The 27199-nt window shown below is 42.5% G+C and overlaps 1 protein-coding gene and 1 long non-coding RNA gene across 5 annotated transcripts in view; one reads left to right on the top strand and one right to left on the bottom strand.

The window, feature by feature from the left end:
* LOC109268449 (uncharacterized) overlaps nt 1-1576 on the top strand; it is an 84239-nt gene extending 82663 nt beyond the window's left edge. The window contains exon 6 of the long non-coding RNA XR_008417201.1: nt 1223-1576. This is a non-coding gene — a long non-coding RNA (uncharacterized LOC109268449). The remainder of the gene's footprint in view (nt 1-1222) is intronic.
* SAMD4A (sterile alpha motif domain containing 4A) overlaps nt 1-27199 on the bottom strand; it is a 214434-nt gene that overhangs the window by 59548 nt on the left and 127687 nt on the right. The gene's annotated exons all lie outside the window — the stretch shown is intronic.

Below are 27199 nucleotides of genomic sequence, written 5' to 3'. Positions count from 1 at the left end.
CCTCATCACGTCCTTATGAACACAGCCACGTAGTCGGGATTTGAATTTCTCATCTCTTTTCTTCCTAAGCCAGTCTCTCCATTTCTAATTCGACAAGATGCCCTTCTCACAGAGACATTTGTGCTTCATTAAAATGTTCAAATTCTAGACGCTCGTGATAAAACTCAGTCCAATTGCAAGCGTGACTAAACTTTGCAAAAATAACTCATTCTGACTTAGGGATTTTAAAAAGTAAGAATGAGGAAACTAAGCATTTATATATTATTTTAAAATATGAACTTCAAATTTCTTTCCAACATTAAAAGGTCGTAGCCAATTCCCTCCTCTGGAGGTACATGCTGCATGTATCCCCATACCATGATAAAGCCGAGGGAATATGCTACTTATAAGCTGATAACGGTGTACTTTCAGAGTATCTTCTAGACCTACATCCAAAAGTAAACCTACATCCACAAGAAATTCGGAGTATCAGTAGAACCTTTGCTGAATACACCAACTCGAGGGCTCGTATCATGTAGTTCTTAAATTGTGCTGTAAAAGATGGTTTGATACTTGTCAAGTTTAAAGAAGAAAAAGTTCAACCCACTGCCAGCTACAAAATCAAATCATCTCCAAGTTACTAGGGGAGTGTTTCTGTTCATCCCTTTAGTTACTTAAGGCCTGCTTATCAGGCATCTTTCAGGTGTCATCCAAGAATTTCTTCTGAGAGTACTTTCAGAGCATCTAAGGAATGGCTACAAAAGGCTTTCCATTTTCAAAGACTGGAGTTCTGTTAACACCACTTGTATGAATGATTCCAGGCATTTGCTTAAGGAAAAAAAAAAGCCAACATTTTAGAGACTCAGTGGTGAAACGATATTAGACCCTGGATTCCTCTTCTTTAGTTGGTTTTGTGGTGCCACAACCAGTAATCAGAGGCCCTGTAGTGGGAATCTTTGGGGAAGAAAAGATTAATAGTACTGTAAGAATACATTTAAAAACAAAACAAAACCAGGGTACTTGATCAGTGACATCATGCAAAGAAAAAGACAACACCAGTCATATTTATGGCCAAGTACGGATTTGTGTAAAAGGTGGGGGGTGGGGGGGGGAAGAAGGGATTAATGACTAAGGTTAAAATTAACATGCTCTGCCATCATTGCTTCAGGGAATAGATTAAAAGCAAATCTAGAAGGTTATATGCCTCAACTCTGCATGCTTGCTCTCTGCTTCTTGTTCAAAGGTTTGGAAAAGCAGTGCTCACAACATCTGGACACCAGAAGATGATTCCCCCAAACAGCTTCAGACTCCACCTCATTCTGGGGGAAGAAAAGAGACCATGCTACAAAGGAAAGATGTGGTTGGTGGACAGGGTGTTCCCGACAAGCCCAAAGAGGAAGCCACACACTCTCTGGGAAGAGAAAACGTACACTTGCCTAAGCAACAAAACAAAACAAAGGGAGACTCTGGAAGCAGATGAAACCGCAAAGAACATCACAGAAAGGTTGACAAATACACACTGCTAAATCTCCTTTTCCCTATTAAATCTCATTTCCATACAGTATTGAAATGAAAGTATTCTGATGCAGGGAAAAGCACCTGGAGAGGTTTCTTCAATAATGTGAGTCCTTGTCACTGATGTCAGCTCTTATTACTCTACAGACAGCTCAGCCTTTGGGCAGAGCAAAGATGTATGTTTCTGCCTTCACATTATCACTTAAACATTTGGGCTTTTAAGAAGTAAATTAGGATGTTTCTGGCAGACTTTTATTGCTGCATTAATCTTTGGTACATTTCATTTGTCCTCTTTTGTCGGTTTCTATAATGGCAAAACTGGGTGTCATCCAGTAGAAAATCTATTTTAGATAACTGCTATTTGACTTTATATTGTCATTATTTATGAAATAAGTTAGACAAGAAGCCAGTATACACATTTTACAGAAATTGGTTGAATCTTACCCACAGGTTTAACTTCAAATCAAGCAGTCCTAAAAGGAAACTGCCCAGATCCTGATTCCCTTCTATCAAAACCAATGACATCAATATGGAAGAATTTGACACAACTGTAGCAGATGTTTAAGCCAATTCAACGAACTGTGGGATCAAGCCAGCCACTTCTAAAGTTCCTGTATAGTGGGGTAACTTCTACTTTCCTGCATTATGTTTCTTTTCCTAGCTATATTTATACCTATATGCACTCAACCTTGAGGCTTGTCCATGGAACTTCTACCCACATAGACAGTAAAGAGATGAAATCCAGAAATGAATTTAGACAGAGATGCAGAGTTTGAATCATTTTGTTTATGACACCAAGCAGAGTAAATAATTGAGTCAAGCAAGTGGCCAGGAGTGGATTTAAGAGGGTATGTCCTTTTTCATTTTCCAGCTAATCCACAAAAATGCCCCAGTCATTGTGTTGAAGGAAGAAAGTGGAGAAACTCAGAGAGATAGATGTCCGATGACAAAACTTCCCTCCTACCCCTTTCTTAAAAGATAACTGTCAAATTGTCACTGCTGATGTGCTCACCTGAGCTCACACGCCTATCCAGGAAGTGCTGCTGAAGTTTACAAAATGTGATTGTCCATCCTGTGTTTAACAACTTCAGGGCTGCTAACTGGGCATGGGTACTGGAAAAGTAATCCTCATGTGGAAGTGCAAACAGCCAGGGTTTCGTGATTGAGCAACTAAGTCCCCCCACCACCCCCCACACCGGAGCATCAGTCCCGAGGCCATGGCAGAGTCGCTGAACAAATCGTCAGGGTATCCTTTTACATCCTGACACTGCTAGCGACACTGGTCCAGAGAAGATGCAGGTCAACCCCTTGAAAGGGGCTAACAAAGGATATTTTTAACCCTGTCTATGAACTCCTACCTTGAGCTGAACCACAGGCAAAGATTGCCGCTGGAACCTAAAGTCTCCCAGATAAGACGGCAGGGTGGCTCTTAAATGCCATGGCACTCATTAGTCAAGTTAGATGCATAAATCCTGCCATCAGGGCCTCCACTCAGCTGACTGCATGACTGGTGCCAAGATCTCTCCGGGCGCGAGACTCTGAACTTTGCCTTGATTGAGCAAAAATATATTTTTTCCCCCTTTTCTTTCTAGTTTGAGGAGAAGGGTGATAAACAGAGATGTATTATGTGGTCCCGACTAATGCTTAACTTAGTTACTTGATAGAAGAATGAGAACCCAAGTTTCTCAGTGCTGTGGCTCGCAGGACAATTGACTGATTAGGGAATTGGTTCTTGTTTTCATTAAAGCATTCAATCTAAATGTCAAATGTAATAATACACATAAATAACCATTCAAAAAACCCACAATTTGAGCTTACATTGCTAATTAGATGTTTTTTGTTGTTGTTGTTAATTAAGAGAAATTGGATGGTGTAGGCTCTCCTGGCTTCTTAATTATATTTGATTGAATCACCATGTGATTCAAGACAAGCTATTGAGGCTTCACACATCCCAATTCCCGCCTTAGTTCACCTTTGGTATCTTCTTGGATTCCAAACTGTCACAACCAGCCCCCGTGGGTGTTGAAACATGGTGATACTGGTACTCTGTTTGTAAAATTGATTTACTGCGGTCTGTAATTACACATCACGATTTGAATTCTTGACTCGGTACTGCATTTTTCACTTAAACCGTACTGTTCTTCTCCACCCCAGAGAAACAGCATTTACGTAATTGCTCTCAACTCATCTACTTGGGTATTATAAATCAGTCCTGCAATAAAAGACTTCCAGAGACACTGCAGGCACAAGGTTCCTGGCATAACTCAGGCCCCAGGACTGTTCTCATTTAAGGACAGGAATCGAACAGCGTTCATTTCTTACTGGAGATAAGATGGGAAGGGCTGTCTGGAGACTTTGGATCCGAAGTCAAAGAGAAAGGGGTCAGAGAGTGACCGAGAGGGCTGGGTCGAACCCAGATGGCCAGCTCAGATCCACGGGTCGGGTCCCCCTGCTCCTTGTCTACTTCTGGGTCCCGCTTCACCTGTCACACAAACTGTATAGTGTGTGTGTGTGTGTGTGTGTGTGTGTGTGTGTGTGTGTGTGTTCTGCTATTACAGGTCATATACTGGTGACCCTCTGCATTCACAGATTCCATATTTGTGAATTCACCGATTTGCTAAACTTTATTTGTAGGCCCCGAATCAATACATGTGGCATTGTTATGGTCATTCACGCACACGCTCAGAGTGGCAAAAACTTTGAGTCTCTGGCGCACATGTTCCCAACTGAGGCTCAACAGGCACTACTCTTTGCCTTCCTGTGTCCGCTCTTATCCTGTAAATGGGTGTCCTTTCCGAGGTCTGTTTAGTGCCATGTTTTTCTCACTTTGGTGTTTTTTTTTTGGTGATTTTGCTATTTAAAATGCCTCCCCCAACCCCTGGGGTGCCTGGGCGGCTCAGTTGGTTAAGGGTTCGCCTATGGCTCAGGACATGATCTCATGGTTCACGAGTTTGAGTCCAGTTCGTGAGTTCGAGCCCCCCTTCGGGGTAGCTGCTGTCAGCGCAGAGCCTGCTTCAGATCCTGTGTTCCCCCTGCTCCCGCCCTTCCCCCTCTCATGCTCGCTCACACTCTCTGTCGCTCTCTCTCAAAAATATTACATTTAGAAATAAATAAATAAAATGGCCCCCGAGTGTAGTAGTGCTAAGGTGCTGTTTGGTTCCTAAGTGCAGGAAGGCTGTGATGTGCCTTAGAGAGAAACGAGATGGAGTAGGTAAGCTTCATTCAGGTATGAGTCACAGTGCTGTTGGCCTTGAGTTCCAGGTCAGTGCAGCGACAACCTGTATCACATAAGATGTCTTTAAACACACATGAAACAAAGTGATGTATTGACTAGTTGATGAAAATGTTCTGAGACTTGCAGGAACATAACCCTGTATCTCCCCAGGAGCAATGGTTCAGGATTTGCTAATTCAGTGTTCACCGTGACTTTATAGAACATAACTATTGCAAATAATCCAAACTCACTGTGTTATATACTGATACAAACTCTTCACTCCACCTCCCATCCTGGGACATTTTTTGGACACATTTGCCACATTTTTGCCTCAGGCTAGTGGTTCTTAACCTTGGCTGCACAATGGGCGCTGTTGGAGCCTTTAAAAAATCCTGATGTCCAGGCTCCGTTCCAGACTGAAGTAATAGAAAGATCCTTGTATAGTGGGGTCGGAGCATTCATACTTTTTTAATGCACCTGAGTACTTTTAATGGCTAGCCAGGTGGAGAACTACTGTCTTGGGCTATCTTTTTGCCTGAGTGTTCACCCCAAACTCTGTCCCACATCCTGGACATTGCAAACTTCCCCAGGGTTGGATGCCATTTCTGCCTGGTCTTCAAAAGATGCCCACAAGGAATGGGCATCTTGTTTACTTTTCAAGTGGCTCTGAAAAGACAACATACAAATCACTGCTTCTCCTACCAAACCAGCCTTGTTTGCTTTGGATTCACAAGTAGACCTCGGTGCAGGCTCTTCCGCTCAGGATTTTATCACTCTTGCCCTGCCTTCCAAGTAAAATAAATGATATTTTGCTTCTAGAATTCCAACCTGAATGGTATGTGAGCAGAAATATCCAAAGACTCCTGAGACACATGTTTTTACTCCTGAACAATGGTACCTGCTTCTTGCGGTAGCCATTTCACTCTTGCTGAGTAGGAAGAGAGGGTCAGGGGCCAGCTGGAGGTCCTCTCTGAATGTGAATCAGCTGTAGGAGGCTCGGAGCATATTTTCTCTTAGTCTGGAAATGCCACTGGTGAGAGCATAACTGATTCACAAACTGCAAAAACTGTGCTCTAGATCCATGGACCAGCGGCACTGGAATCACCTGGGCATTTGTCAGAAAGGCTGGACTCTCTGGCCTTACCACAGATCTAGAGAACCAGGATCTGTATTCGAAGATGCCAGACATGTGTGCATATTCAAGGTTAAGAGACACTGCCTTATACCCAGCTCTGACTTGCTGGCTGGGCACTAGTTCTCTTGATGTTGAGGTAGGCACCAACCATACAAAGAGCAGTCTCCTAGAGTGACAAGAATTTGGGATTTGGGTAGTAAGTCATATCATCTTTCTGTGCCTTGGTTTCTCCCAATAGTAGATTTCAAAGGCTACATCTTGGAATTGTTCAAAAAAGTCAAATCATCTCATGCACATAAAAGGGTTTTGCAAAGTGTGAAGTGCTACAAAAATATTAGCTATTAGTTGCCAGAGTAAGAATACTTCAATGTAAACCAACACTGCCAGTGGAAAAATCAACTCAAAGTACTAGCCAATCTAATGACATTCATGGGTCATTTTAGCATATTATGTGTGGTATGAAAAATATCTCTGATTACTTGATAGTGTTTCACAGATTTACAAGAGATAAATTTCCCCCATAGCCTGTTGTACCAAAAAGAGTATCTTCCTTGCTCTTTCAGAATCCTTACTTATACGGACAAGCTTCTCTCGGCCCTAATCAGAATCTTCTTCCTTTGATTGAGACTCAACTTGGACTTTCCTGTCCTTTCATGCATTTCATTTTTATTTTCTGGAGGGTCAGGGCATATGAATCGCCTTCTTTATCATTAGATTTCAGTGTCCAGAACTCCTCATGAGACCTCTTTTTCTGTCCTGACATTGGTTAAGCAACACTGATTGCTTGAAGTCCTTACTGAAGATTCTAAGTACCTCCATTATATTTAGAAATTCAAGCTGAGAACCTATTATGTGGCTGGATAACACTGGGTTCTGCATGTACAAAACAAGGGGAATGGACTAGATGAATGAATGAATGAATTCATCAGGTATGTGTCGAGTGCCCACCACGTTCCACGCTCTAAAAGCTGAGGGTACAACATTGAAAAAGCCATTATAGCTCAGTGGATGATCTTTCAGCCCCTCCCTGAGCCAACCTTCCACAATGTTATTAGCATATTTATGGAGTACCATTCTCATTTGGACAAGGTATTTTCCCCACATTATTTATTTCTGCATATTTTTTAAAAGTCTGCCTTGTAATACCAATAGAAGAGCCAGCCAAGGGTGTCAGGGCAAAGGATCTGCCAGCTGCTCACCACAGTCAAGGTTCTGGAAAAGGGAAGGCACTGAATCATATCATCCTCCTCCCCCTTCCTGGCTCATCCCAACGCTCTCCTTTCTCCCACACATTTCAGGCTCTCCTGAAAGGGTGACTGGATAAATGAATGCCTTGTCTCCTCACTCTGCATCTTTCTTACCTGCCCCAGGCTGGGGATACTGTACTGTCATTTCCCCAAATGCAACCCAAAAGACCTATCCTTAAAAACCACCTTTCCTGGTCCTTCATTCTCTGAAGAAGAAGTCACATGGCAGTGAGCACAGTGGCAGCACCAGCTACCATTTGCCAATGCCAGCTAAGTGTCATGTAAGGATACACACTGTTCCATTTAATCCTCATTTAATGCCTTCAGAGGTAGGTTCTATCAATTACTCCTCCCACCATACCTCCCCAACACAAATTTCACAGATAGGAAGCTGAGGTGCAGAGGGTAAGGGACTTGTCAAAGATAGACAGCTAGGAAGGGCCAAGAGACAGGGTTCAAAACAAGGTTCTCTGATGTGCAAACCTGCCTTCTTAAGACCACCACTACACTGCTTCTTGTGGCAGAAAGAACCCCCTGGGCTTAGACTCTTAGTCCTGGAGCTGAACACTCAATATCCAAAACCCTGAGCAAATCTATTGGCTCCTCAGTGTCTTAGGATTTCATCTGGAAAATAGTTATAACAATAGTAATACCTCTTCTACCTACTTCCCAGGGTTGAATCAAATGGAATCATTTGCTGCCTGCCTCATTCTTATCCATCCACATGTCCATCTACCCATCCATCCATCCATCCATCCATCCAATTTGCTGAGCCTCTACCCTGTGCTGAGTATATACTGGGCACTAGGATGGATGATCAAGACCCACTAAGATGATGTGTGGAAAACTGCTTTTGAAGTGACAAAATGTGAGTTGTTACCTTCCTGGGAAAAGAGTTTAAGGTAACCTCCTCATTCAACAGACTCTTAGTATCTCTATGCATCGGGCACTGGACTAGTCATTGGGGCTACAGATGCCAAGGAAAGTATACTAGGAGACAGGGCTGCACAGATCAGTCTCTTCTGTGTATTAAGCCACCACCTGCTATGGTTAGAAGCACACAGCAGCCAGGAGCTGTAAGGCGGTGCTGATATTCTAAGTAACACATTGCATTAAGGTGAAGAAATGCTGAAAGAAGTAAACATTTTAGGTGATTTCAATTTCAATTAATTCATCACCGTATCTCAAGGACTAAAGAGAGTTTTTGAGGAGGTGGCAGTACACCAGGACCAAGCTGCCTCTCTGAACCCTGGCCCTTCATTTTAGACGGACAACAGCAGGAAATACATGAAAGTCAAAAAAGCTCTTCTCTTGCTTCCACGGTAAATGTGCATGTTGTTTCCTTGGCTGTAAGTTGGCTATTCCACACAATCATTTAAAATCCATGGCTCTGAGATGCATGAAGATTCCCTATAACTGAATTAGAAATCACCTGCTCAACCACATGGAAAGCATCTCTTTTCCATTTGGGCTTTCCCCAAATGACTCACAAAGCTTATGGTTTTGGTCCTGTGTGGGTGGTCTGAGGGCAGAGTCAGGCAATCATCTGCATAAAAGAGCCAAACCAGGATCTTTTCATTTTAAATTAAATGCTGTAGGAGCAGCAGACTTAAGGGAAACAACCTAGCTTTTTTTTTCCCCTTCAAAGATGTAAGATAACCACAATGTTTCCCTAAATGAAAAGCTCTGCTTCAAAAATGATTCCCCCTGAAATGAACATTGACTCACCAGGTGCTTGAAGGGATGGATACGGAGCTTTTCATTCCTGAGGCAAGACCTCAGGAGAACTGGTCAGAGCAATGCCAATGTTTTATTGAAAAGTAGATGTTGCTGTTGTTTAGGTGCCCAGTGGAGTTGGTCCTGATGGAATTTTAATGATGGTCCTACATTTCTTGGGCCCTTCCTCCAAAAATATTATTTTCAGAAGACTGGAAGGTATAATACTGAAATTTATTTCCCTCATTTATTTACTCCCTAATTATCTCAGAATTCCAGAACTTTAGAGCAGGAAGGGAATTTAAAGACATGATTTAGGAATCATCTAACCCGCACTCCCCTCCCCTCGCCATTTTATAAGTTAAAGAATCAGAGGCTTGGAGAGATACAGCAATTGACCAAGGCCCCTCAACTAAGTTGATGTTGAAGCTAAGACTAGAGCCTTGATGTTTTTGGTCTCCGTCATTCATATTACATCAATGGTTATTAGTCTTCATGTCAATGTCATTGATAAAGAAGAATAGAATAATAAATCTGTGATCTAAAACAGATGATCCTTCATTTAACACCAGAGTAATACACTGCAGAACCCAACTGTTGAGAACTGTAGACCTGAACAACCGCATAAACAGTGTAACCCAAACACAGCAGGAACTAGGACATCCTAAAAATGATCATTCACTATCAGGGTTTTTCCAGAACCAAAGCTGTTGCATCTTTGCACTGGGTTGGGATTTTCCAGGTCTGGGCGCCCTGTGCACCTGTCCTTCTCATATTAGCTGTCCACACTGTTTAGTCATCCACCACTCTAGACCTGCAACAGGACCCTCTCTTTATTGCCTAACTGGTCAGCAAGATTGCCACCACTGATGTGAAATCAAGTGTTGTTTGTGGATTGGAAAAAGCAACACCGTCTTTAGTCAAAGTCTTCACCTGTGGACTTCTACCCCTATTACAATTAATCCTGCTCATCAGTTTGGATTGTGCTTATTTAATTCTGTGGTTTTAATTATGACAATACATTGTGGAGAGGTTTGCAGCTGGGATGTCTATATGTAGACCTAGAAGCCATCATTTATATACCTAATTATCTAATGAATCAACCAATTTGTCATTTGAAAAGACTGGGCATTTTCACTGGGATGTCACTGTTGTCTGACCTGGGCCTTGGAGATGGTTATTTATTATTTACTGATGCTTCATAATTAGCAGAACTGAAGAATCCGTCATTTTAAAGCCTGAAAAATACCTTCAGGGATCATTCAATCAATATTTCTGTTCTCTGCAGCCTTGTTCCCAGGTAAGACAATGGAAATTGAAGGAAGGTGATTGACAGGCTGAAGGTCACCTCATGAATTAGAAGCACTGAGCTCAACTTCCAGGAATCCTTCTACCTGGCCATGAGATCTTCTGACAGTCTCTTAGTATCCAAATACAGCCCTTGTTTTAACAGAAACAGGCAACATCCTGTTAGTTATCCAGAGTTCTGGTGGGAAGATCACTATTAGGAAAAGCTCAAGCTTGAAGAGGGAGTTCCCCATTAAAGATTTTAATTTAAAAGGAGCATATTTATCCCCATTTAAAATCAATGGGTATGAGTAGCATAAAGTTTTACTTCACTGCCTAATCCTCAGAGATAGAAATAGTTATGGGTAAGATAATTATTTTTTATTGGGATGTAGGCACTATACAAAGATATCTACATTACATGTCATTCATTCATTCATACAATAAGTATGTATTAGTATAAGTAAGTATAAGTAAGTATTATTCATTCAATAAGTATTTATTCAACATCTATGCTGTGTCAGGCGGTGTTTTGGACAACAGGAATACTGCAACGAACAAGACCAGGCCCCTGACTTCTTGGGTTTTATATTCAAGTGGAGGAGATAGATCTTAAACAAGTAAGCAAATTAAAATAGACTTCTAATTTATGCAGATGTTCCTCTATTCCTTCTGGAAACTCACTAAAATGACAGCAAATGCATAAACCCATAAGGAAAAGAATTCGGGAGAGAGGACAGCAGAAGACAGTGGGTATCACCAGTCCACTGAAGTCATTTTGGAAGCTGGAAACAGAAGGACATGGGATAACTGACTCAGCAGACCAAAGAAAGAGGACATGTATGTCCACAGGAGGGGGGTGTATGACCACTCATGCCGCAGAAGTCCCAAGAAGTTGGGGATTCAGAGACCAGGTACTTCTGAAGGCAGGGAGGGGGCCAAAATAGGAGGTTTGGTAGAAAGTATGTCTAAGGCACAAGGAGACCCTTAGATTCTCTCCCCAATCCCATAAAACTAAGCATCTTAGCACCATTCTCCTAACAGCCCCCAGAACTCTGGCAGCCAGGCCTGAATCTTCCAGGAGGAGACAAGGATTCTAGGGGAAATGGACTGATCCATGAGAAGGAAGTACAGCTGGTATACTGCGTGAGCCCTCAACAAAAGCAGCCAGGCCACATCCCTACCCGATCTCTCTGTGGTAAAATTCACACATATAAGGTTCTGGTGCCTTCCCATTAGGTGAAAGGACTCTTGCTTGAGAGACAGGGTTCAAAATAAACAGAAAAAGAAACTCTAAGGAAGCACAATGTTGGGAGCAAAGAAAGACTCCAAAACTCAACTGTAATGTCTTCAGAGCTATTAGCAAAGATTTTGCATCCATGAAATAAGAACAGAATGCAACAGAAAAAGGAACATTCAAAGAACAAGAAAGAACTCTTGCAATTTGCAAATATGATAGAGATTAAAAATTGTATAATAGGTTTGGAAGATAAAGTTGTAGAAATCACCTAGAAAGTAGAACAAAAAATTGGAAATAGGAATGGAAAAGTTAAGAAAATTACAAGATCATTAGAGAAGAGCTAGTATGTGATTAAAAGGAGTTCCTAAAAAAGAAAAGACAGAAAATGAATGAGAGGAAAATATTTTTTAAGTTTGAGAAAATTTCCTAGAACTGAAGGAGAACAAGTTTGTGGAGTAGGACTGAAATAGGAGGGTAGAAGCCTCCAGTAAGGGTATCTTCAAGAAAAAACACCAAGAGGACTTTCAAATCACTCATGGGGTGGCAATTATTCCCCTCTTTTAAAAAAAATTTTTTTAATGTTTCTATTTATTTTTGAGACATAGAGAGACAGAGCATGAGCAGGGGAGGGGCAGAGAGTGAGGGAGACACAGAATCTGAAGCAGGCTCCAGGCTCTGAGCTGTCGGCATAGAGCCCGACGCAGGGCTTGAACTCGCAGACTGCGAGATCATGACCTGAGCTGAAGTCAGACGCTTAACCAACTGAGCCACCCAGACACCTCTATTCCCCTCTTTTTAATATAAGGAAATCAAGGCCAAGAGAGGCTAAGGCATTTCTCCAAGGTCACACAGCTAGTAATCAGTGGAAATGGGATTGAAACCCAGGTTGGTCTGACTTCAAAACATGGGCTCTGAACCACAACTTGATATTGTCTGAGATCTTTCTGGACTCTGATTCTGCCACCTAGTATATTAGTGACCCTGCTAGATCTGTGCCCCCAGCACATGTTCTTGAGTTAACGAGAGTATAAGCAAGGAGGGAATGTTGAGAAGTGTGGGGTCATCTGCCCCAACTCTCCCTTCAATCCTAGAATCAAACTTCTCCAGCACTGAAGGAAGACCCCCAATGCCACTCTATGATGGGCCCAGAGATAGGATTCCCAGTGGGATTCCTCACGATCATCATAAATTGGTCTGAGGTAGAAATTCCACTAAAGTTCCAATTGGGTAGTCCTGGCATCAGGATTCTACGGATTCATTAGGTTGAAGAGAAATTCGGGTATCAAGCAGATTTTTCCTAGAGTTCCAACAGCTCAGCCAAGGGTCCATTCAAATCTTTGCCAATCTGGATGATTCCAAGGGGCTGAGTCTAAGCTGGTCTAAAAAAGGGAGAGGCAGAGGGGAAAGTGTTCCTCTGTACCCTTCTTCTCCAAAGTCAGGATTCTTTTTCCCCCCACCAAGTGCAACTATCCTTGCAAGTGCTTTGTTTCTCTCAGGCCGTACCAGCTAGGGTGGCAGAGTGTCTCACAGGGTTAGTGTCTCTGGAAGTAAACCATTTACTCATTGAGATGAAGTGGAGTTGAAAACAACGACTTGCAAGCAAAAGCAATCTCCTGGGCCAAGGAATCTTAGCAGCCTTTTTGCTTGGAGTCACAACAGTTTGAGGATTCGATCACTGAGTGTATAAAGCGTCTTGCTCCTAAGCCATTGCAGGAGGAGCCAAAAATCCCAAGCCTTGGTCAAGGAGAGGAGCATATCTTTTCTCTTGGCCACTTTGTGGCTATTTTTCCAGAGTGAAGACCCAAGAAGTAAACGTGAAATCCTCTACTTGCTCTGTCCTTTTGGAAAAAGCACTTATTTTTTGTGTTGACCTTTCTAAAAAGTTTGTTCTTGCAACTGCACAAAGACGGAAGGCGGCTCCCACGCAGACGTGTGGACGTGAATGAGGAGAGGGTCACGAGCGTGACCTCGGCATCAAGCCGTCCTGGTCAAATGCTTAAAGAGCTTTTCTCTGAGCAACTGCTTCTCCAGTACCCCATAATTAGCCTGCTCTCAGAACTGCATACAGATTGAGTGGCTGGGGAAGAGGAGCAAGAGAATAACTCTAAAAGCAAATAAAAATTATGCAGCTGTCTCTAGCTAGAGAGAGAGAGATCACCAACAGAAAATTAGGGAGAGAGCTGTGACCGTACAAAGCTTTCAATTCTTTTTCACAAATCTCACAGATTGAAAAGAAAGACTTCAAGCCACACATCTACCCTCTCTGATTATTGACAATACTTATTCCTCAGCGACAGTGAGCTACGCACCTAAGACTTACCTTGAATTTAGGGTCTGCAGCTCAGTTCCAGACTTAGGGACTGGCTGGCCTCAATCACGTTGTCAGCCTCATACCCAAAGTAGAGGCGCTTTGGGGAATCAAAAACCCCGACTCTGGGGCCGAGCACACAGTTTTTTGAGATTCCAGGTGAATTTGGAGCTAGTTGCCAAAAGTAACGAAATGTACACATGTGGTCATAGTTACCCAAAGACGCCATTATTGTACTTGCGGGGAGCTCTGGCTTTTCGGATGATACTTAGGTAGAACATTCAGTTGGGATATTTAAATTATCCTGCTAAACTAGCAGAGTTAATAACAATATCACAGGCACAGAATGATTTCTTGGATAATGATGAACATGTGTGAGTAATTCCCTTTCTCACAACATAGCTCCCTGAGGCCTGATGACTACCCCCAAACTCTTCCAACTTCCCAAGCATGCTGCAGTCTTGAACATTCTCCCTTTGCACCCAGTGGATACAGACCCAGGCATTACTCTAGCCAAGCCTTCTCATCAACATCTCTCCTCAGCAAGCTATCTCTCCCATTCCTGAAAGTAGTCAGGAAGACTGCAATCTCCACATTCAGAAATGCAGCCTGAGGTGGGATTTGGGGTACCACCTGCCCTGTCCATCCAATGCCACAGAGATGGGACTTGTTAAAGCCACCTAAGGAATTCCAATTTACTAATCAGAGGACTACTATACACATTGCAAAAAAAAAAAAAAAAAATCACCCAATGAAATCCTTTCAATAATTTGTTATCTTACAATGCTTTATAGATTATTGACTTTGATAGAAACTCTCAGGAACTGAGGACCTTAGCCTAATTTTAAGAGCTCCTGCCAATGAAGATTAATTAGAAACCAAGATAATGCATGCCCCAAATCATAGTTCTAGTCAATGGAAAAATGGCTTGATTCAAATAAAGATCATTTCAAGCAACTTTTAAAGAATATAGCCACCACACAAATAAAACTATATTATATGCTCTCTCCCTTATGCTTCATCTTGATGCTAGTGAGATTAGCACAGTATGCTCAGTGTCTTTTTAAAAAATTATTTTAGACAGCGCGTGAGTGGGGGAGAGGGGCATAGGGAGAGAGAGAATCTCAAGCAGGTTCCATGCTCAGTGAGGAGTCCAACGCAGGGCTTGACCCCCCCCACCTCTGAGATCATGACCTGAGCTGAAACCAAGAGTCGGATGTTCAACTGACTGAGCCACCAAGGCGTCCCAAGTATGCTCAGTGTCTTAATCGTTGCCACTACCAACCCTCTTCTGCTGAGAAGCCAAACTTCTGGACTCTGAAAGATCATGTTGGGTGTTATCGCCATCCATGGACACCACTCAGAGGCTGCTCCCCAGGAAAGTGGCACTGAGGGGTGCATGTCTATATATATATTTTTTAATGTTTATTTTTGAGAGAGAGAGCAAGCGAGCATGAGCAGGGGAGGGAGAAAGAGAGGGAGACACAGAATCCAAAGCAGGCTCCAGGCTCTGAGCTGTCAGCACAGAGCCCAATGCAGGACTAGAACCCACGAACCATGAGATCATGATCTGAGCTGAAGTTGGACGCTTAACCGACGGAGCCACCCAGGCTCCCCATGCATGTCTATATTTTGACTTGGGTATAGCAAAAGTTGTTGTTGTTGTTGTTGTTGTTGTTGTGTGTGTGTGTGTGTGTATGTATGTTTTAATCCAAAATGAATAGTAGCTTTTGACACAGAGCCCCAAGCCTCATGTCCCTGCTCCCTCTGTTTGACTTAATAGCACAGAAATAAGACCAGTGACACATCGAATGTTTATCAGATCTTTGAAAACAAAAGAACCTTCACACAGTCCACTTTTCCTCCAGAAGAATCTCACCACGATGATGCCACAACCACAGAACAAGAGTGGCTCTCAGATGGCCTGTGATGCAGGCTCCAGGCAACTGAAACTGTTGATCCCCTGACGTATTTTCTTTAACTCAGGAAGGATAGCGAATCCACATTTGTAATTGTGACATGCTCTGGAGTGTTTTATCATCACCAACATCTTGACCTGTAACTGTTGCCAATTTTCTTTTCTTTCTATATGGCAGAGGTCAAGGAACTCAGGATAGTGCCCTTCCCATTAATATACTTTAATATCCTTCTAAATGATCAAATCACTCCTTATTTAGCATTATTACTACTCTAGGCTAAATCACCCTGTCTTTTCTTTTAGGAGATCTTTCTTCTCTCTCTTTCTTCACTAACATCTTCATATCTTTTTCATTCTCTCTCTCTCTCTCTCTCTCTCTCTCTCTCTAAATTTTTAATAGGTGACACATGGCACTAACATGGTACTCACTTTAAAAGATAGAGTGAGAAGTGGTTCCCTGCAAGCCTGGTCTGCCAGACTTTCCAGGTCCACACTCCAGTTAGCAGTAATTGTAGGTGTTCACATTCTTTCAACAATCATGGGGACCAAAATCATATCCGATTCTCACGGAGCGTGTAACTAGTGCCGAGTATATCAGGGGACCCCTCCCCCACCGGGAGCTTCGGCAGGTGCCCTTTCTCCTACATCAGTCCAGTACATCTGCTGGCATTGCGCCCTCCTTCTCCTGCTCATTGCAAGGTAGCAGCACTGTATACTCATCAGCTTCCGCCTTAGAAGCACAGGCTGAGAGCACTAAGAAGGCTCCTTAGGGGTCATCCAACCTCATGCCTCCATAGAGAAGTGGGAGTCCCCATGAGTGCAAGGTCACACACTGAGTTAGAAGTGGAACGACTTTTCTAATCCACTGCTCTTTTCACCAAGGCACATTCTTTTTCTTCCAAACATTTTGAACTCTGGGGACTGGCCACACTTCCCTGGCCTGTGTCTATGTGCACAGCCTCATTATATCTCTGTTCAATCCAATTCTGTTAATTAAGAATCATTTTTATAAATTTGAATAATATCCTTACACTTATCACTAATTAAAAAAAAATCATTCTTGTTAGCAATAAATCCCAAAGAGCAACGACAAATTGTTACCTCTGTACTCTGTTTTTTTTTTTGTTTGTTTTGTTTTGTTTTGTTTTTTCTGGTCCATTTTAAGTCATTTGATAAGATATATCATTTGGAACAACCCTTATGGGAATACTGATTTTGTGGAAGTCTGGCGCTTTATGGAGCGGAGTCAAAGTATCTTGATTTCAGGTTAGCATATAGGAGTAGCTTTGTCATAGGGCTGCCCCAGGGAGCCAATTTCACCCTCATTTACTGCAGAGCGTGGGCTGGTGAAAGAAGTCACTCTTACTATGTCAGCATTAACAACCAGTGCAGAAATAATAAGAATGAGGCCTAGTGATGGTTGAGCATCTCCTATTGGCAACTGCTTGACACACATTTCTCATTAAATCCTCGTAACAACCCTAAGAAGCTCCCAACTCAGCTTCACTTTAACTAACTTGCTGGACCAACCAGTACTCTCTTTTCCCTTTAGACTACTTCCTTGATGCCCATGCTGCACTAGCTCTTCAAGGACTGAAATTCAATTGTGCATTTCTGCACCCACCAGTGGACTTGCAGGTGTACCATTGAACATTGTCCACTGAACTTGTTCCCAGACCCATTTATGCTGGTTGTACTTACTGTAAGTGTAACATTTGAAAAGTGTCATCATTTGAAAACAAATGATGACAGGGGCTCCTGGGTGGCTCAGTTAAGTGTCTGGTCTCACTCAGGTCATGATCTCACGGTTTGTGAGTTTGAGCCCCACATTGGGCTCTCTACTCTGAGCATGGAGCCCGCTTTGGATCCTCTGCCCCCCTCCCTCTCTGCCCCTCCTTGTTCTCTCTTTCTCTCAAAATAAATAAATAAATAAATAAATAAATAAATAAATAAATAAACAAACAAACTTTAAAAAATCTTTTAAAAATTTTTAAAAAACGAATGATGACATATGAATTATAAAAAAGTTAATCACACAAAAACTTTGTTACATGCTTTAGAAATAAACAGTCGTTCTGTTAAAAACTGAGAACAAACTGAGGGTTGATGGGGGGTGGGAGGGAGGGGAGGGTGGGTGATGGGTATTGAGGAGGGCACCTTTTGGGATGAGCACTGGGTGTTGTATGGAAACCAATCTGACAATAAATTTCATATATTAAAAAAAAAAATAAACAGTCGTTATTTGCTTAAAAATCTAGTGTTGAGGGACCGCTGGGTGACTCAGTCAATTAAGCGTCTGCCTCTTAATTTTGGCTCAGGTCATGATCTCACGGTTCATGAGTTCCAGCCCCATGTTGGGCTCTATGTTGATAGCACAGAGCCTGCTTGGGATTCTCTCTCTCCCTCTCTTTCTGCCCCTCCCCTACTGTGTCTGCCTGCCTGCCTCTCTGTCAGAATCAATCAATAAATAAACATTAAAAAAAACCTAGTGTTGAATTCAGAAAAACTATAAGCTAAATGATAAAAAGAAAAAAAATCTAGAAAGATTCTGTGTTCTGATTTTTTTTTAAAATGGCTACAAACTCTTGCTCCGTTTTGAAGAAATCACAGACAATAGTGCATCAAGGGTGTGAATTATGCAGGGAAGACATACAGCAGCCAGAGTCAGGACCCGTATCCTCAAAGAAAGGTCCACCATACTATACAAAAACAGCACATGAATGTACATCTTCACACTTTAATATTTACGGTCTTATTCCTTTTTTTATGATTTCTTGCTTTAAACAGTCATGACAATCAACATATCCTGATCAAGTCAGTTAAGAGGTCCCCCACTGAAACTTATTCCCATTTCATAGATGAAGAAAGGAGCTTTAGAGGTCAAGTAACTTGTCCATCACATTTAATCATGGGTGCATTTAATCATGGGTGAGCTGCAATTGAAAACCAAAGCATCTGTTCTTGATCTTGATGGAAAACCGCCTCATCATTTATTCCCCCAAACTGAATATCTAACATGCCCTTGGCCTTATCATTTCCTGTGTGAGGCAGAAGACTGAAGTATAAAATAATCTGCTATGCATCTTTTAGCTCCATATGGATTTGCTGGGCTTTCCTGAAAGGGTGCATCTCAGCAAGGTTGGCTGTGAAACAAATCTCTAAAGCAAACCCTGTGCTCCCATTGGTTTCTCTAATTCTAGCCGTGGAATTCATCTATGGAAATGGCCCAGACTTTTGGCAAAGAATGATTACTCCAGGGTACGTTAGGATTTCAGCCTTTCTCTAATCCACAAAAATCTTATACAGCATTTTCCAGATTTTGGAACTCCCTGTCTTCCTTGCTTCTCCATCTCCATATCCTTCTCTTAATTGACTTTCTGAGATTTCCTATATTCAGATACCATACTTTATCTAATAGAATGCTGAGAATGGGGGTGGCAGGAATGATATGTGCAGTGTTTAAGAGTTAGAAAATATACCCCAAATTGACAGTAATCACTGCCACTAAGATTTACCCTCACTTGAAACCATGAAATTCAAGGGCTTAATTTGCTTGATATTAAAGATGTCAAAGTATATACATACATACACACACACAGATATATATAGGTATGGATATGTAGATATATATATATATGTAGATACAGATATGCTACATCATGATGTCTTTCTTTAAGGTAAGCTGAGTTTGTCCCTGGAAATCTTAAAAGTGAGAAAAGAAAAAAAAATAAGGAACTGCAAGATTAAAAGTTTTTTTTGTCCAATTGTGCGCGCGTGTGTGTGTGTGTGGAGTAGCCACTATTAGACTATGACTTTAAATCTTGTGAAATAATAGAAATCCTAAGACTACAGGGCTCAAAAAGTCCTAAAGAAGCCATGTTATTCATTTCTTCCTCCTTCCTTCCCTCTTCTGGGCTAGTCCAATCTAAGTCCTTTATTCCAGCCAGAATCCATCCTATTTTTCAATTACAATAGAGAATTAGAAGACAACCGCCTTCCTCTGGCACTCATCTAGTGTTTATTAACAACGCTTACTGTCATTAGGGTCTAAAAAAATCCTCCTGGATAGGGGACGGATGGCACAGCCTCATGACCCAAGGCGCATGGCTCCTGAGGTCTTTGACTTTTCCCAAGCAGTCGGATCTCTGCTGACTCAAAATAAATGAGCAGACTTCCTGCTTACTATGGTGTTTTTTCGATTGTTCTTCCCCACGCCCCCAAAACCAAACACGAAGCGTGGTGAAGAAGAGCACAGTCCTGTAAAAACTCTGGACTCTTGGAAAGGGAGGATTAGGTAGTGGCCATATCAGGTCCTCTGAGATCTCGCTGAGCCACCTTCACACTGTAGTATCAGGAAGGCCAGGGCCACGCTTAAAAAAGTTTCCCCTGAAGGGAAAGGAAGCTGAAGCTAAAAATATCTCATGCCAGCTGTTACAAATGCGTCTCAAAGGAAGCAAAGCAACTAGAGTTACCTCTTTGAAGAGCAAATGAGGGGTTAAGGAAATAATGGAATTTTTCAGTTACATGCCAGGTTGGCTGGATTTGGGGGAGAAAGAAATTTTCCACCCAGAAAGTCTGCTGGTAAAAGACAAAATAATTCCATGAAGATCTAAAAGGAACTCCCAATGACACCAGAGGCTTAGGATGGGGGAGACCTGCCGCCTGCAAAAAAAGAATCAGGGTCTGCAGGCCTTGACCTTCCGTTTCAGTTTCCAAGAGGCCACTCACAAGACCTCTCTTCTTGTCAGGGCTACCTGAAAGCTGAATGGTGTCTCTCTTTCCCTTGAATATCTGGGTTCTCTTAGTTTTTTGCAGACTGACTGGAATGAGTTTGAAGTGGCTGTTGGTCTTGTAAGAAAATGTGAAGGGTTGGGGCGCCTGGGAGGCTTAGTGTCTCTCTCTCAATCTCTCTCTCTCTCTCTCTCTCTCTCTCTCTCTCTCTCTCTCTCTTGCCTCCGCAGGCTAAAACTCCTGAACTGTGAGATCATTTGCACCTGCCCGCCAATCAGTACTCCGAGAGTTTTAGCCTGCAGAGGCTCTCACGGGGGGGGGGGGGGGGGGGGGGGGGGGGGGGGGGTGCAGTAAGTTAAGCATCCGACTTCGGTTCAGGTCATGATCTCACGGTTTGTGAGTTCAAGCCCTGTGTCAGGCTCTGTGCTGATAGCTCGGAGCCTGGAGCCTGGAGCCTGCTTCAGAGTCTGTCTCTCTCTCTGTCCCTCCCCTGCTTGTGCTCTCTCTCTCAAAAATAAATAAACATTAAAAAAAATAAAAAGGAGAAAAAAAGAAAAGTGAAGGGCAGTGGGCAAAGGACTTCTTGAACCAAACAGGTATCTCTGAAGGAGCTGGCCCTGGCTAAAGGGGTCAGTTGATGAACTTGGAGGGGTTTTTCCAACTGGCAGGTCAGGGGTCTCCAAAGGAGCCACTTGCCCTGAGATCCACGACCCTTGCTCCTCATCTTTCCTGCTGGAGTAGTTTTGTTTCAGGTATTGGTTCCATGGCACCTAGTAACCATCTTTCCCATAAATGGACGGACTCTCCACATTCCCAGAAGGCCAAATAACAAGGACCAAAGAAAGCCCAAGAAATATCCAGGCACTGGATGCCTCACTGTTTTTTGTTTTCTAACTTTTAATGTTCAAGCAACTATAGATTTACAAGAAACAGCAAAAATACTAGAGAGGGCTCATGCACCCATCTCCCAGTTCCCCCGAAGGTGACATTTTATCTAACTATAGGGCAATATCAAAATCAGAAACTCGACATTAACATGATACAATTAATGAGACTATGGTAGACCTTACTCAGATCTCAGCAGATCTGATCATACGCTGATTTTGGGGGGTGGGGGGTGGGGAGGGCGTATGAATTTGTGCACAACCCTAGGGCATTGTTCACATGAATAAATTCATATAACTGCCGCCACAATCAAGATCACAGTATGTTATTAAGAGTCTGTTAGTATTGAGACCTAGTTGGTGAAATAAGTCACACACAAAAAAAAGCAAGAGCAACAACAAATGTCACTATGAGGATTATGACAGAAGGCTAACTGACCAATATTATCACTAAATACTTAGTGAATTCCCAAAGACGTCTTCTCGTTTATTCTGGAAATTCATTAACTTCGTGAACATCTGCCTAGTGAGCCCAGGAATTTATTAAGTTCCTACTGTTCAGCAAACATTTATGGCAAGGCGGGCAGACAGGCTTCAGTTCACATGCCATCTCTTATTGAATTATAGTGGCTGCCTTGAGGGGCATATTGAGGAGGATTTGGAGGCCACATCTGGCCTTAGCAAGAGACAGCCATTATCTAACAGAGACACTCTGCCACGGGAGAATGGCAGCTGAACAGATGCCAGGAAATTGCCATCTCCCAAGTTTCGGTGACTTTTTGAGCCACACAGTGTTCTTTCCAGGTGCCAGGAAAGAGGGATAAAGACGACAACACTTGTCCCCAAGGAATTTGTGATTGGGAAGGGGAAGCAAACTTGTCAACCAAGAATAGTGACACAGAACGCCAAGGGCTAATATTGAAATAGATGGGTCAGTGCAAAGCCAGTGCACTTGGGTGCAATTTAGGCAGAGTCTTACATCTGTGTGCTGTGGAGAACCCTGATTCAAGGGAGGCTGGCCCAGGTAGGGACAACTTCAGAGTCAAACAAGGGTCTACTAGCTAGTAACTGAGCCAATCTCCGAGGATAGGATTAAGAGGGACTGGCATGTGTCCTCAAGTCCAGAGCCAGACTCCATAGCCTGACTGCCTGGGTTCAAACCCCAATTCATCCGCTTTGTTGGTCTGTGACACTGGGCAAGTTACTTAGCCTCTCTGTGCCTCAATTTTCCTCATCTGTCAAATGGTGATAACAATAATACCCACATCGGAGAGGTTATGAGGATTAAATGAGTTGATATTTATGTAAAAGGTGTTGAACAGTACCCAGCATGTAGTAAACAATATGCAGTTGTGTGCTCTTACTGTTAATTTACTTTTTGATGACCTACAGTACCAAATTTTTTTTAATGTATGGTTTTCATTATCAGAAAAATCAATTGAGAGTAATAAAAGAAATACGAAGGTTCCAAGCTGTACCATGAGACTGTAGAAGCAGGCAGTTTAAGTGGAATATATTTTTTGTTACCCAAAGTTTCAGAGTTCTTGCCTCATACCAAGCTGGCTAGCAAATGTAAAGAATGTGAAGAAAAATCAAGTATTGCAATGATCTTCCTTTCATTTGTAAGTACAGCACATAGTTTCATTCCAGGTCAAACTCCGACAGTGAAGACTAGAAACTGGCTAGAAAGGCAGTCCGGGGTAATGGAGGTGGCACTGACCTCCACACAAGGGGATTCTGTGGGCTCTTAAGAAATCCAGGAGATACTTTTCCCGAATGGTCTTTTCCTAATGGTTTGCTTTTTCTATAGCAGACTTTAGACAGGAAGCAAACGTAGAGATGCTAAGCCAGGTTCTATGCACCTTACCCTTGGAATTGCTTATAATGGCCAAAACAAAGTTGACTAAGATTTGTGCACAGTCTGTGACAGCCAATACCTTGGTCCTTTCTGGTCCCATGGGCTCATGATGAAGAATCTGTACATTCTTGCTTTCAGTAACCAGACCCTGAGTAGCCTTACGAGGAGAGTGAGGTACTGAAAATTACATTCTTCCCTCTCTTCCGAAACACCTTGATGCTACCCTAAGTGTTTAATCAACTTCTCTGCTGTCCCAAACCATTTGTTTCTTTATTATGGAAGAGAAGGTCCAAAAGTCCTGTGTGATCTCACTTAATTTAACATCTGCAACTAATAAAAAGGTACTCTTGAGTCTGCTTAAATGGATGAAAATTGGTTGACTGTTGTTACATTAGGGTGTAGTTTTTGCCTCCCACTCTTAGCCTCATCTTAATCCCTTCTAAAACTCTGCATGGCACCATCATCTGTTTTTAATGCCCTCTAAACGTCATTTTTCTCCATCTCAATGTTCTAGCACCTTCTCAAAGTCAACACACATCCAAGATTGGGGCTTGCAGCTAGTTTCTTTCTCTATCCTGCCTTTTATCTCTTTGGAATCACTAACATAACTTTCTTCAGCCCCCAAATGCCTACCATCTGGGAAGTACCCCCCCCCCCCCCCCGCCCCTGCAATTTACCTCTAATATACCTTCTTGATAAATCCAGTGGTTAATTCTTGGTCCTCACCTTAGCAGACACGTCAGTAGAATTTTACTCACTTGATCACTTTTTCCCCTTGAAACATGTTCTTCATTCGCCTTGTAAGACATATACACACCTGAGTTTTTCCTTACTTCAGTGGTTTCTCCTGCATTTCTTCTGCTTTGTCCTCGGCTTCCCCAGCCTTCATGTTGAAGTGCCCAGGATCAGTCCTTGGTCCTCTTCTCTACTGACATCTCTGGTTTGGTAATCTTACTCAGTTTCATAGCTCTAAACGCTACTCATGTGCTGGTAACTCCCAAATGTCTATCTTCAGATTGGTCCTCTCTCCCAAAGTACATACTCATACATCCAAATGCCTACTAGACACCTCCGATTGTCAAATGGACACACAGATTCATCACAGATGACCCAACTCCAAATCTTACCTTCAAACTTAATAAACAGAAACGTTCTCCATCCTTCCAGTTGCAGAAGCAAAAACTTTCGAGTCATTCTTGAATCCTTTCCCTTACACTCTTCATTTATTTTGTCAGGAAATGCCACTTACTGTACTTCCAAAATAGATCTAGATTCTGACCACTTTTCCCCCTTCTTCTTCAGCCACCCCAGGCAAAGTCAGCACCCTCCTGCCTGGATTACTGCAATAGCCTCTTAACTGGTCATTGTGTTTCTGTCCTTGCCCTTGTATAGTTTATTCTTAATACAGGAGCCAAAGGGATCCCTTTAAAATGTAAGGTCACGTCCCTCGTCTGCCAAAAACCCTCCAATGGCTTCCTGGTTTACTGAGAGCAAAAGTCAAAGTCCTTGCAATGCCCTGCAATGCCCCATAGGATCTGTCTTTCCCTGTTACCTCTGCAAGCTCCACCACTGTCTATGTCACTCTCTTTCAGCCACTGGTCTTCTTGCTTTTCCCCAGCAAGCTGGGAAAAGATCTTGGGATTTTTGCTTAAGCTTTTTCTCTGGCTGGACTGTTCTTCCCCCAGACTCTCACTTGGCTAACCCCCTTACCTCCTTCAAGTCTTTGTTCACACATCACCTTCTCGATGAGGTCTACCCTGACCACCCTATTTATTACTATAATCACCTCACCATCTAGGCCTGATCCTACTGACCCTACTCTGTTTCTTATTTCCATGCCACTTATCAATCTCTAACACATTATATAATTTCCTCATATACTATAATAGTGTAGACGCAACTCCACAAGGGAGAGCATCTTTGGTCTGCTGACGCACCGAGTGCCTCGAGTAGATTAAGCATATAGTAGGTACTCAATAAACACTTCCTAAGTGAATGAATGAAAAAATAAATGAATCTGTAATGTATGTCCAAAGTCAATACTGAATCCTAATTCTAATAATTATACCTAGGAACATTTCTAGCATCCATTTCTTCTGCTCCATGCCTGTTCCTATCCCCATGATACCTTTGAAACTCACTGATGTTGTAGTCATCCCTTGTCATTCATCTGGCGTGCACATAGCAGACCAGACCCCCTTACAGCACTGCTCATATCACTGTCATACAGATGGTGTTATGGCTGGCCTCTTTAGAGCTCTCAGATCCCCTCCCTGTCTACTTTTATTGCTTTCTTTCACGAGCTATTTTTCCTTCGCAAACCTTTCCTTCTTCACTGTCTTCCAACCCTGTGTGCTCACTATAACTTCCACCCTTTTGCTCGCAATGAATGTCCCTACCCTTGGTCCCCCCACTCCTGCCATCTCCATCATAGCTTACTTGCCCCATTTCTTGCAAAACCTTTCTTGACCCTGCAGTTCACAAGAATCTTTCCATTTCAAACATTCACAGTGCTTACAGTACAGACCCCCCATTCAGTTGACACAATCCTGTATTGCCCTATGGCAGCTGTTATTTTTTTTTAACTGCGTTTTTATGTAATGCATGGGTTTTTATGCAAAATTTTTGCAGATTAGTCTGGCTAAAAGAAGATATTTCATTTTTAATTGTGTGACTGATTGATATACCTTCTCTCTCTTGTTATATTATAGGTTCCCTGAAAGTGAATCACTTTCCTTAAGCTTCTTTATATTTTCCATGGACTCAAACACAGTACTCGGTACCCAGAAAGTGGATAGTGTTTTCAGTGCAGTTGAACGATGCAGAATCCACACAGGGAGGAGGCCACAAATGCTAAGGCACTTTGCTGGAGCATAATGACCAAGGGAACCAAACGTTAGTGGAACAAACCAAGATTAAAACCCAAAAACTGTGTAAGGAGGTTGTCTTCTAGTTAGTTTCTTTTCATTAGCTGTCCTTGATGTGACTGATAATTTGAAAATGTGAAGCACTAAATGATGATCTCAGTTCTCTTACTATGATTTATAAATTATGTTGCTTTGTGTAGATATCTTTTTCCATTTTGAAAGAAAGAAGACATGTAGCTCTTTAGTGCAATAGAAGAGATCCTGGAGCCTTCAGTCCAATCCATTTTCTACTGCGGTGAAATGGTCAAAAGCCACAGCATACTCAAGGACACCTAGTCTATTCTGCATGGCCCTGGGCTCTGGAAAGGTGCTTCATCAGATGACGACCAGAAGGTGCAAATGCAGGCACAGACTCTGGGGTCAGTGTTAGCACTTTGCCCCTCACTATCTTTCCCATTCTCACTGATTCACTTAGCAGACCCTGTTGCCAGCTCTGACCAGCGCTGGGCATCTACATGTGTAATCTAAAGTAACTTCACCACAGTCCTTCAAAGATGGGTATCATGAATGTTCATTGTACAAGTGAGGACCTTGCTCAGAGAGGTTAAGTAACTTGGCCAAGCTGTAGTTAGCAAACTGTAGATCTGAGATTTGGACTTAGCAGGGCATTGACACCAAGGTTCCTGTCCTTTCCGTTTTGTCAAACTGCCTCCCAGGTGCTCAGGAGATATTTAATAGAGGCACGAGTGAATGCATGACCCAAAAGTTGGCAGTTTTGACAAACACAATTTAACCACCATCGACAATGCAGAAGACTGAAGCAATGACATTCATGTTTTGTTAAAGAGATATTGAAATACAAGTGTTGACATGGCCTAAGTGTTTGCATGAAACTTGCTGGAAGACAGATCTAAGATTTCTTTGCCAATGCTCTGAAACAGGGCTCCAACCCCTTTCTTCTTCCTGACGTATGTAATCTAGTTATCTCGTTAAACCTTCAAGTCTTTTTCTGCTCAAGTACTACACAGGGACCCAGAGATCTGGGAGGCCATGACAGTCGTTTCTGCATCACCTCCGCTCTGTAGGCTGGAGGGCCACAGTAAAAAAGGAAAGTACCCATTGACTACAATCTGATAACCATCTTGAATGTACACATCTTGTCAAGAGACAGCCCTGAATGTGCAAATCAGTAGAGACAGAAATATGATGACCCAAGAATAACTTGAAGACAAGTGACATAAAATTCAACCCCTTAAAATATAAAAGACCAAGTTCTGAGAGGGCAGGCAGCTTGGAGCTC

This window comes from Panthera pardus, unplaced genomic scaffold (assembly GCF_024362965.1).
Source record: "Panthera pardus isolate Hobbes unplaced genomic scaffold, ASM2436296v1 HiC_scaffold_24, whole genome shotgun sequence".
In the NCBI taxonomy this organism is placed as follows: Eukaryota; Metazoa; Chordata; class Mammalia; order Carnivora; family Felidae; genus Panthera; species Panthera pardus.
This window is presented reverse-complemented; position numbering and strand designations above follow the sequence as displayed.